We start from the raw sequence: 10,462 nt of genomic DNA on the forward strand, positions 1-10,462 counted from the left end.
GGGGCCTTACCGTAATACCCCTCGTATGCGGTATATACAATACAACAGTGGTGACTACCACATTCACCCCCTGTTAAAAAAGAGTCCAGCGGGGGTGGTGGAAAACTATTTACATTCAGGTGTTTAACATTTTAAGGAAAAGTTTACAAATTAAGACGATCGGGCGCCTTGATCCGTCGTTGCAAGCGCCGCAGTTCTGGTGGCGATTTCGGCGTCGGTTTGGTCGTCGGTGACTCCGGGAGTGGGTCGACCTCATCTTCATCCCCGGGTGGGACCAAGGGGAGGACGGATCATCCTGGAGCGGGGGCTGTGGTGGGGTACGCTGGGGGGAGGGAGGGTGTGGGGTCCCAACTGGTGTCAGGTCCCTGAGGGAGACTGTGCCGTGGCGGCCGTCGGGGTATGCTACTTAGGCGTATTGTGGGTTCGCGTGAAGTAGCTGTACCCTCTCAACCAACGGGTCCGCCTTGTGTAGCCGCACGTGCTTGCGGAGGAGGACGGGTCCTGGAGCTGCCAGCCACGTTGCGAGCGAAACCCCGGAGGTGGACTTCCTGGGGAAGGCAAAGAGAGTTTCGTTAGTCGCAGTGCAAAGGAGCAACCGAATCGAGTGAAGGGCGTCGGGGAGGACCTCCTGCCAGCGGGAGGCCGGCATTTTCTGGACTGTAGGGGTGGGGAGGAATGGGCGGGTGTTGGGGGGGGGAGGGGTGGAATGGGTGGACCCTGCGGGTGGCCCAGGCTCCCCATCTCCCCACACCCCCAACGACCCAGGCTCCCCACGCCCCCAACCGTCCCCATCACCGCCACCTCAGGGATCCGATGGGACCGTGTGATGGAATGGCCAGCTTGCATGCAGGGATCACACAGGTGGACAGTGGAAAGTGCTACCGAGGGCTGGGGTCAGATGTTGTCAAACGATGCAGAGCACCAGAGCTCATCGCAAAGCTGGTTGTCATCATTCTCCACTGATGCACCTGTGGGCTGACAATTGTGAAATGTCACACAGGTCCCCGCTCAAGCCCTGTAATGACCGGTGGCATAGGAATTAAGGGCTGCAATGGCCCTTAGGGCCATTGGGAGCAGGTGTTCTCCTCCTCCACGGGGTGCCATGACCTCAAGGTTGTGGCACAGGTACCACACAGTCTCCCTGCTGAGATGCACTCATCTTGTACCAGCCTCCCCGAACAGGTGCCGGAATGTGGCGACGAGGGGCATTTCACAGTAACTTCATTTGAGGCCTACTTGTGACAATAAGCAATTTTCATTTCATTTTCATTTTTCATTTCATCTGCGGCTCATGCTGTCTGTCAGTTTGTTGTATGACCATCGACTCCTATACCCCCAGCACATCACTGGCCTCCCCTTCTGGCCCCTTCCTCAGCCTGATAGGTGGCCAGATCTTGAGGGCGTGTGGTGGCCCTCTGCAGGTGCAGCCTTCAGCTTGCGTTGGCCTTGATGCCTTAGACAACGTCTGCCCACCTCGCTGCGACAAGCAGAGCTGCAACATCTGCGGGATCTACGGCAACATTCTTCTTTGTATTTGGACGGATTTAGAGAAGGAGATCAACAATCAGTTAGGTCTTCCATCCCAAGATCCTCAAATCCCCCAACCATCCCCCAGCCTTACCATGATTGTCCCGCCTTCTCTCAGAGTGCCATCCAGATAGCCAGCTGTAGTGGCACACTTCGCCCTGCAAACTCTCTCCTCCCCATATCAAGAGCCCCAAGACCCCAGACCTCTGCCAACAACATTAGGAAGGTCATGTTAGAGGCAGCACGGTGGCGCAGTGGTCAGCACTGCTGTCTCATGGCGCCGAGGTCCCAAGTTCAATCCCGGCTCTGGGTCACTCTCCGTGTGGAGTTTGCACATTTTCTCCGTGTTTGCGTGAGTTTCGCCCCCACAACCCAAAGATGTGCAGGGTAGGTGGATTGGCCCTTAATTGGAAAAAATTAATTGGATACTCTAAATTTATATTTTAAAAGAAAGGAAGGTCATGTTCGGTTGTCATCTGCTCATTCAGGTAGTTACTCTTTGGCCGCAAGAGGTCCTCAGTGGTGAACCCCCACTCTTTACTGTTTGATTGATGGCAGTTGCCTCTATGGTGCTGACGCTCCTAAAGTACAGGCACGCTGTTCAGGCATCAAAGGTTGTCGGACATGGGGGCAGCATGGTGGCGAAGTAGTTAGAACTGGGACTATGACGCTGAGGACCGGGGTTTGAATCCTGGCCCTGGATCACTGTCCGTGTGTAGTTTGCACATTCTCCTCGGTCTGCGTGTGTTTCTCCCCCACAACTATAAGATGTGCTGGTTCAGTGGATTGGTCATGCTGAATTGCCCCTTAATTGGGAAAAAAATAATTGGCTGCTCTAAATTTTTTTTTTAAAATGTTGTTGGAGATCCTGTCCACAAATCATCCTCTCAGACAGGCCACCTGTACCTTCAAGGAGGCACTTGAGAATTCAGGGACTGTGAAGTGCCATCACAACTAACAAGGCTCCTTTGTGATAGCCTTCTGTTGTCAAGCTAGAGGCTGATCTCAGTCAATGGGGTGTGAAATGGATTGCGAACACCCAAGTACAAAGGTAGAAAAGAAGGCAGACTGCAACATTAAAAACAAAGACCCTGTTAGAACCTCAAAGGGGATGAAATGGACTTTCATAAGACAAGCTGCAGCATGCTCTGTCCTGTGAGAGTTTGGTCGGACAGGCAGGATGCAGCTGTGGTTGATCTTGCTTTGGGTCTCCACAATACTTAAAGATGGCTTGAATGCCTTATAAACTCTAACCCACACCTACCGAGGCCCAGGGGCAACCCTGACCTGGCCCCCTCCAGCTCCCTAACAACCCCAGCCCTCTGAGCACCCCCCTCCTCACAGCATCAGGGCATCAGCTCATGCCCTTGAGCTGCATGCCTGTAAATGGTGAGGGCTATTCACCTCATAGGTTCCTAAGATATAGGAACAGAATTAGACCATTTGGCCCATCGAGTCTGCACTGTCATTCGATCATGGCTGATCTTATACTGCCCTTAACTCCACCATCCTGCCTGTTCTCTTTCTCGTTCCCCCTCGGTATCCATTGTGCCAGATCCCCATTTTTGTACAGGCGTACTAAACGAGGCCTGTGTGACTTCTCACTGGGTAAGCGAGTGACTCCTGGGAGGCCGCCGCATACATGATTAATCCTGCAAATGAGATCAATGTGATTGCGAATTAGATTTAATCAGGTTCTCTTCCTTTCTGAATGAGATCCTGATCATGCCATCGAGAGCAGGGCGGGAGAATGGCGAACTGTTTTGGCTCGAATCCTGTTTTGGCCTCTCCCACTATTCGCCTACGCAACAGCATCAGTGCCGGAGGTGATGCAGTGGGTAAATCATGTCCCAAAACTCTGCTGGCCACTTTAACTGATCTCCCAGCTTCTCAAAGGCCGCGAAGAAGGGCTCCACGTCCTCTTGTTCAAATCTGGAGGCAATCAGGAATACCTTAACAAATCAAACCTTGTTTTTGAGCTAGGTTTAGGTGAATTACCAGCACTGTTTCCATCAGTTAAAGACAGGTTCTCCCTACCTACTTCAGTCTGCATTTGTTCGCTATCCTTTTGTGCTTGTAATTCTTTCTCCACCTGATCCAGCTAAGGCACACTCCTCTTTTTTTGTCCTGCCTTTCACAATCCTCTTTTTTTGCCTGAAACTTTAACTCTAGCTTCAGCTCTTCCAGGCAAATTTTGGCCTGGTCTGTTTTAGGTTCTGTGTCTCCTGCCTGTTTCATGTTTGAGATGAGGCCAAGAGTCTCTGCCAGCCTCTTAATGCCTCAGGCTTCTGTGCTTTAATATGCATATTAAGTTCTATCTACTTAGCTATGACCTTTGGCTTTTCTTTGGTTATTGTAATAACCATGATGGTACAAGTGTGCAGTTTATCTAGACCCACTAGGTCACACTGTTAGTTTAAAAGTTTAGTTCACTCACCAAAATGGCCAATTGTTCACCTTCACTGCTGTTAGACCCAGAATAAAATAAACTTTAACCAGCCTTCTTTCAATGAAATCAGAATGATTGATTAATTACATTAAAGTATATATTTTTAAAAACAAGTTGCAAGAACTGGTTAACACACAATTGTGCTCTGGAAGTATAACTATCTATCCCTTATTAAAAACACCCCAGCACATACACACATATACACACACAAACAAACAAAGGCCAAATGAATAGGGTCCCTGCAGAGATGGGGTTTGGAGGATATGCTTTATGAGATAAAGGATAAAGTTTGTAGACTTTTAACGCTGTTGATCTGGACCTTTCTCATGGGAAGATGAGCCACTGGTCCAAGTAGATGTCTAGAAGGTCTCACCAATGGTGCTTCGACATGGAGAATATAGATCTGGACCAATCCTTATTGTCTCAGCTTTGCAAGTTTCCAAATGCAGGCAAGTTATACTCGGATGAGGATTCTGTGGATGCAGCTTAATAACTACACATGAAATTTCAGGCAAAGCAGGGAGAGAGCAAGTTGGGGCAGTCTTCCTTTGATGCTTGTGCCCCAAAACGGAGTTCAAAACAACAGGTTCAAAACTTAAAGCTTCTCTGTCAGGTTATTTCCAGTAACTCACTAGCCTTTACCTTTCAACCAGTTTCCCCCATCAATTAAAATAATTGCATTTCCCCCAAGTACCATGCTAATCAAATAGCTGAAATAATGTGATTCCATAAAAAAGGCATGCTTGTTGATAGTCCTACGTGTATTTATGACCATCTGTAAAGAATTCTCCAATTCTGCGGCTATGTCCACAGGATCCGCCTGGTCTTACAACCAAAACGTTGGCGCCACCCCCGCACCGATCTTCCGCCCTGTGGGGGGCTAGCAGCTGCGGCTCAAAACCTGTGGATACGGCCGCCGAATGGCCAGGTACGTGGCCGCGCATGCGCACTTCGGCTGCGTCGTACAACATGGCACTGGCTGTGCGCGGACCCAGGTTGTCAAAAACTGCCCCCTGTAATCCCCCTCGCCACCCGCGGACTGCCCACCACCAGTATCCCCAGCCCCCGCTGAAGCCCCCCCTGCCAGCAGAGTGGCTCCCCTCCGACTGTGGCGGCGCTTGAGAGTCCACAGCCGTCACGCGAGGTCCCCGAAAGTTGTGAGGACACGCTCCCCACGCTGTCGGGGACTTGGCCCACTGGGGGCGGAGCATCGGGGGAGGGCCTCAGGTTACAGCCAGAGGCCGTCCCGACGGCCTACGGCATACTCCTTGAGTACGCCATCTTTGAGGGGGTGGAGCATCGAAAAAAAGGCGCCTCCCCCGATTCCAGCGTAGATATGCATTCACCGGCTGATCGACGATCGCGATTTTGGCATCGCCGATCGGAGAATCCAGCCCTAAGCGTCCAATTAATACCAAAAGAGAAAATGCTGGAAGGTCTGGCAGCATCTGGAGGGAGAGAAAAGAGCTAACGTTTCGAGTCCAGATGATCCTTTATCAAAGTTCAGAGAAGAGCAGGGTAGGCATTCTTCAGGGTAGGCATTCCTGGAAGAGAAGTGGCAGAGAGTTAAACACTGGATAAAAGCAAATTACTGGGATGCTGGAATCTGAAACCAAAAGAGAAAATGTTGGATAATCTCAGCAGGTCTGGCAGCAAAGGGTTATTTGGACTCGAAATGGTAACTCTATTCTCTCCCTACAGATGCTGCCAAACCTGTCCAAATAATACTGTGTCCTTCCATATTTAAAAAAAAATGCAGTTCATGCAGATATGATTTTCTCAACATTGGGGACACTAATTTAGCCAAAAATATTGCAGAATATTTTAATGTCAATATCAGCTATCTTATTTACTATTGTTAGACAAAAGAGATTACAAAAGTAAGCTTTGTGAATACTATGGGCTGGATTCTCCTGTACCCCAGTCATGTGTTCCTGAGCAGCATGCCCTTGCTGGCAGCATTCTCCGTTCCCACCACTGGCCAATGGGATTTCCCATTGTGGCCACCCCACCTTGTTGGGAAACCCACAAGCGGGGGTGCGCTGCCAGCGGAACGGAGAATTCACCCTTATGTTTCAACAATTTTGGGTAGGTAGTGGCGTAGTTGATATTGTCACTGGACTAGCACTCCAGAGTCATGCTCTGGGGACCCGGGTTCAAATCCCGTCATGGCAGATGGTGAAATTTGAATTCAATAAAAATCTGGGATTAAAAGTCTAAAGGTGACCATTGAACAATGTTGATTGTCATTAAATACCCCCAGTATTATCTGGTTCACTAATGTCCTTTAGGGAAGGAAATCTGCCATCTTTACCTGAACTGGCCTCCATGTTACGCCAGATCCACAGCAATGTGGTTGACTCTTAATTGCCCTCAGGGGTGGGCATTAAATGCTGGCCTACCCAGTGACGCCCACATCCCATGGACGAATAAAAATTTAAAAAAAAAATTTAGCTATGTCACTCTTCCAATTTTCCTTCAAAATCAGATTTGGCATGTTTGCTCCGATAGATTCAAACCCTGGATGCAGTCCACAAATCTGTCATGGACAGAACACATTTGCTTTCTTACTGCCCATAATCAGGATGGAAAGTGGTGTGTCCTATCTTACACTTGGAGTGTGCATTCCAATTAAATGATTCAGCAGTCAGCTTTTATGAGTTTAATAAAAAAGGTTATTTATTCTCATAGATATACCCTGAATTAACACAATGTCATACTTGATCTCATGCACGAGCACACACATTCGATACAGATAAAGATTGTGCACTTTTACAGATTACAGTTAACGCAGTCTCTGATTTATGATTTCTGGTCTCCCACGTGGGAGGTTTGTCATTTCTTGAGTGAATTTAATGATATTAAGTTTACGTGAGGGCCTGTAAAGTGAAGGGTTCACAGAATGTGAGATTTCTTGTAGTCAAATATCTGGGAGGTTGGTTCTCGGGTGAAATTTGAAACTGGATCGTGTTCAGTACTTTGGCTGCTTGATGACTTGCAGTTAGTTTCAGAGTCTGGCTCTCAATCAAGTCATCCCTCACTCTTCTGAACTCTAGTGGAGATAACCCAGCCTTTCCTCATAAGACAATTTGCTTATTCCAGGTATCAATCAAGTAAACCTCCTCGGAACCACCTACAACACATTTACATCCTTCCTTAAATAAGGAGACTAAAGCTGCACACAGTATTCGAGATGCAATCTCACCAATGCTTTGTATAACTGAAGCATAACATTATCATTTAACTGGGTAAACATGACGGCTAAATCACAAACGGTACAGTCCCAGAGACATCAAACGAGGTAAATAAGCTGTATTTATTGTGGAGGAACTTTACCAGAACACAGGAAAGAAAATGCTCGAGGATCACTCACACCCGTTGTGGTGGCAGGATGAGCTTGGTTTAACACATTCTGTGAAGCACTGCACCTCCCACTCTACAAGCACCTCCCCTCACTACGGCACTGAAGATTCAGCCTAGATTTGGTGCTCCGATCGACACTGGGACTTGAACCCATTGCATTCTGCGTTCAAGGGGACAATGCTGCCAACAAAACCAAGTTGGCACCAACTCGGGGTAAAACTTGATTAAGTTGGAAAATGATAAATGGAGAGTATTTTCAATAAAATGGAGCAAGGTCCTTTCCTCTTCAGATTAAACCAGTTGTAAAATCATTGGGATTAGTACCGCAGCAAATGCTTATCAAGACAGCAGATTAACTTTTAACCCCTTTACCTTACCTCTCATCAAGGACATAATTGAGATTACTGTTCAGTTTATGTTTCGGAGTGAATGATCTATTGGACTTGGTTCACTGACCTGTTGTACATTAACCAGTTCAGTCTATATCAATATTCATTTTCACCTCCTCCAATTAAGATACACACAAGTTGCTGGGGAATCAGTTACCCTGTTGTTGCCAAATCATCAAGGAAGGAGTCAGACTATAGAAAATATGCAGAAGAATAGTTTGAGGCAAGGGGGATTTTAGTTATAAGGATAAATTGGATGCACTGGGGATGTTCTCCTTGGAGCAACGAAGATTGGGGGAGAGTTGATAGTGGTGTGCAAAGTTATGACACATTGGATAAAGTGTACAAGGAAAAACTGTTCCCATGAGCTGATTGTACAAGAAATGAGGCACAGATTTTGGCAAGTGTAGCCATGTAAAATGGCTGCGTTCCGATTAATCTGGCCAAAACCCAGTTTAAAATGGCTAACCCGAAAGACTGCTGGGAAAATCAGCCAAGAAGACACAAGCAGGCAGCTGCAGACAGGTTTGCAGCTTCAGCTCGGGGAACGTAGCCCAGATCGATACTCAGGGCTATCAACAGCCCATCAACCCAGGTATCCGCAGTTGCATTCAGGACTGTTTACACCTAATCTACTCAGACATCCACAGTTAAATCGGCTATCCCCGGGAACAATTGCAACATATTAGCAATTGAATACCGGGCCAGACCTGTCGGCGCCTGCAGTGGCCGAAACAAAGACAGGTGAGCGACCACCCCCCGATCGAGGAATCGCCTCACCATTGGACACATCGACCCCAGAGATTGGGGACAGATCCAATCACTTGGGACTCAGGGTCAAGGGCCGCCCCGGGAAGCGGGAAGCCCCTGGGCCCTATAAAAGTGAAGGTCCAAGTTCAGATCTCTCTCTCCGCTTCGCCTGCTCGAGACCTTCGCAAGACCAGCCACCGGCAAGTGTAAGTTTGAACCCAACGATCGCTATCCGGTAGAGACACCTAGCCACCGACCTGTAGCAGCCTTTTGAATCCCGCGGGCCAGATTTGATTGGACAAGCTATTCGTTTCCCTGACCTGGTGGGCTCTTCCTAAGTTAAGTATTGGCCAGTAGTGATAGGTTTATTATATAAATAGTAGTATTAGGGTATTAATATTGCTTGTTGTATATAATAAATGACCGTTGTTTTAATCCTTACTAAGCGGTGTGCTGTGTTATTAATCATAACCTGAACTTGAACCACGTGGCGGTATCATAAAGATACCTGGCGACTCATGAGCAAAGGTGACCTAAACAGAGCAAATAGACTAAGGCTAAAAAGAGCAACACAAGAGATGCAAGGGGAATGTGAGGGAAGCAGTGACATAGTAGTACTGTCACTGGACTAAAAGTCCAGAGCCCTCGGGTAATGCTCTGGGGATCTGGGTTTGAATCCAGCTCCGCCTTCAACACCATAATCCCAGCCAAGCTCATATCAAAGCTCCAAAACTTAGGACTTGGCTCCCCACTCTGCAATTGGATCCTCGATTTTCTGACCAACAGACCACAATCAGTAAGAATGAACAACAACACCTCCTCCACAATAGTCCTCAACACCAGCGCCCCGCAAGGCTGCGTACTTAGCCCCCTACTCTACTCCCTGTACACACACTGTGGCAAAACTCAGTTCCAACTCCATCTACAAGTTTGCTGACGATACAACCATAGTGGGCCGGATCTCGAATAACGATGAGTCCGAATACAAGAGGGAGATAGAGAACCTAGTGGAGTGGTGTAGCGACAACAATCTCTCCCTCAATGCCAGCAAAACTAAAGAGCTGGTAATTGACTTCAGGAAGCAAAGTACTGTACACACCCCTGTCAGCATCAACGGGGCCGAGGTGAAGATGGTTAGCAGTTTCAAATTCCTAGGGGTGCACATCTCCAAAAATCTGTCCTGGTCCACCCACGTCGACGCTACCACCAAGAAAGCACAACAGCGCCTATACTTCCTCAGGAAACTAAGGAAATTCGGCATGTCCACATTGACTCTTACCAACTTTTACAGATGTACCATAGAAAGCATCCTATCAGGCTGCATCACAGCCTGATATGGCAACTGCTCGGCCCAGGACCGCAAGAAACTTCAGAGAGTCGTGAACACCGCCCAGTCCATCACACGAACCTGCCTCCCATCCATTGACTCCATCTACACCTCCCGCTGCCTGGGGAAAGCGGGCAGTATAATCAAAGATCCCTCCCAGCCGGCTTACTCACTCTTCCAACTTCTTCCATCGGGCAGGAGATACAGAAGTCTGAGAACATGCACGAACCGACTCAAAAACAGCTTCTTCCCCACTGTCACCAGACTCCTAAATGACCCTCTTATGGACTGACTTAATTAACACTACACCCTGTATGCTTCATCCGATGCCAGTGCTTATGTAGTTACATTGTATATGTTGTGTTGCCCTATTATGTATTTTCTTTTATTCCCTATTCTTCTCATGTACTTAATGATCTGTTGAGCATATTGCAGAAAAATACTTTTCACTGTACCTTGGTACACGTGACAATAAACAAATCCAATCCAATCCAATCCCACCAGGGCAGATAGTGGAATTTGAATTCAATAAAAAAAATTTGGAATTAAAAGTGTAATGATGTTCATGAAACCATTGTCGATTGTTGTAAAAAAACACCTGGTTCACTAATGTCCATTAGGGAAGAAAGTCTATCATCCTTACCTGGTCTGACCTAC

General features: G+C 47.7%; 1 long non-coding RNA gene across 1 annotated transcript; it reads right to left on the reverse strand.

The window, feature by feature from the left end:
- Nucleotides 1-301: 301 nt before the first annotated feature.
- LOC140428808 (uncharacterized) lies at nucleotides 302-7,367 on the reverse strand. The gene is made up of 3 exons (XR_011948894.1): nucleotides 7,313-7,367; nucleotides 5,323-5,520; nucleotides 302-548 (listed from the first exon to the last, which is right to left on the reverse strand). It is a non-coding gene; the product is annotated as an uncharacterized lncRNA (long non-coding RNA).
- Between the last annotated feature and the right edge of the window lie 3,095 nt (nucleotides 7,368-10,462).

Source organism: Scyliorhinus torazame, chromosome 8 (assembly GCF_047496885.1).
Source record: "Scyliorhinus torazame isolate Kashiwa2021f chromosome 8, sScyTor2.1, whole genome shotgun sequence".
NCBI classification, from domain to species: Eukaryota; Metazoa; Chordata; class Chondrichthyes; order Carcharhiniformes; family Scyliorhinidae; genus Scyliorhinus; species Scyliorhinus torazame.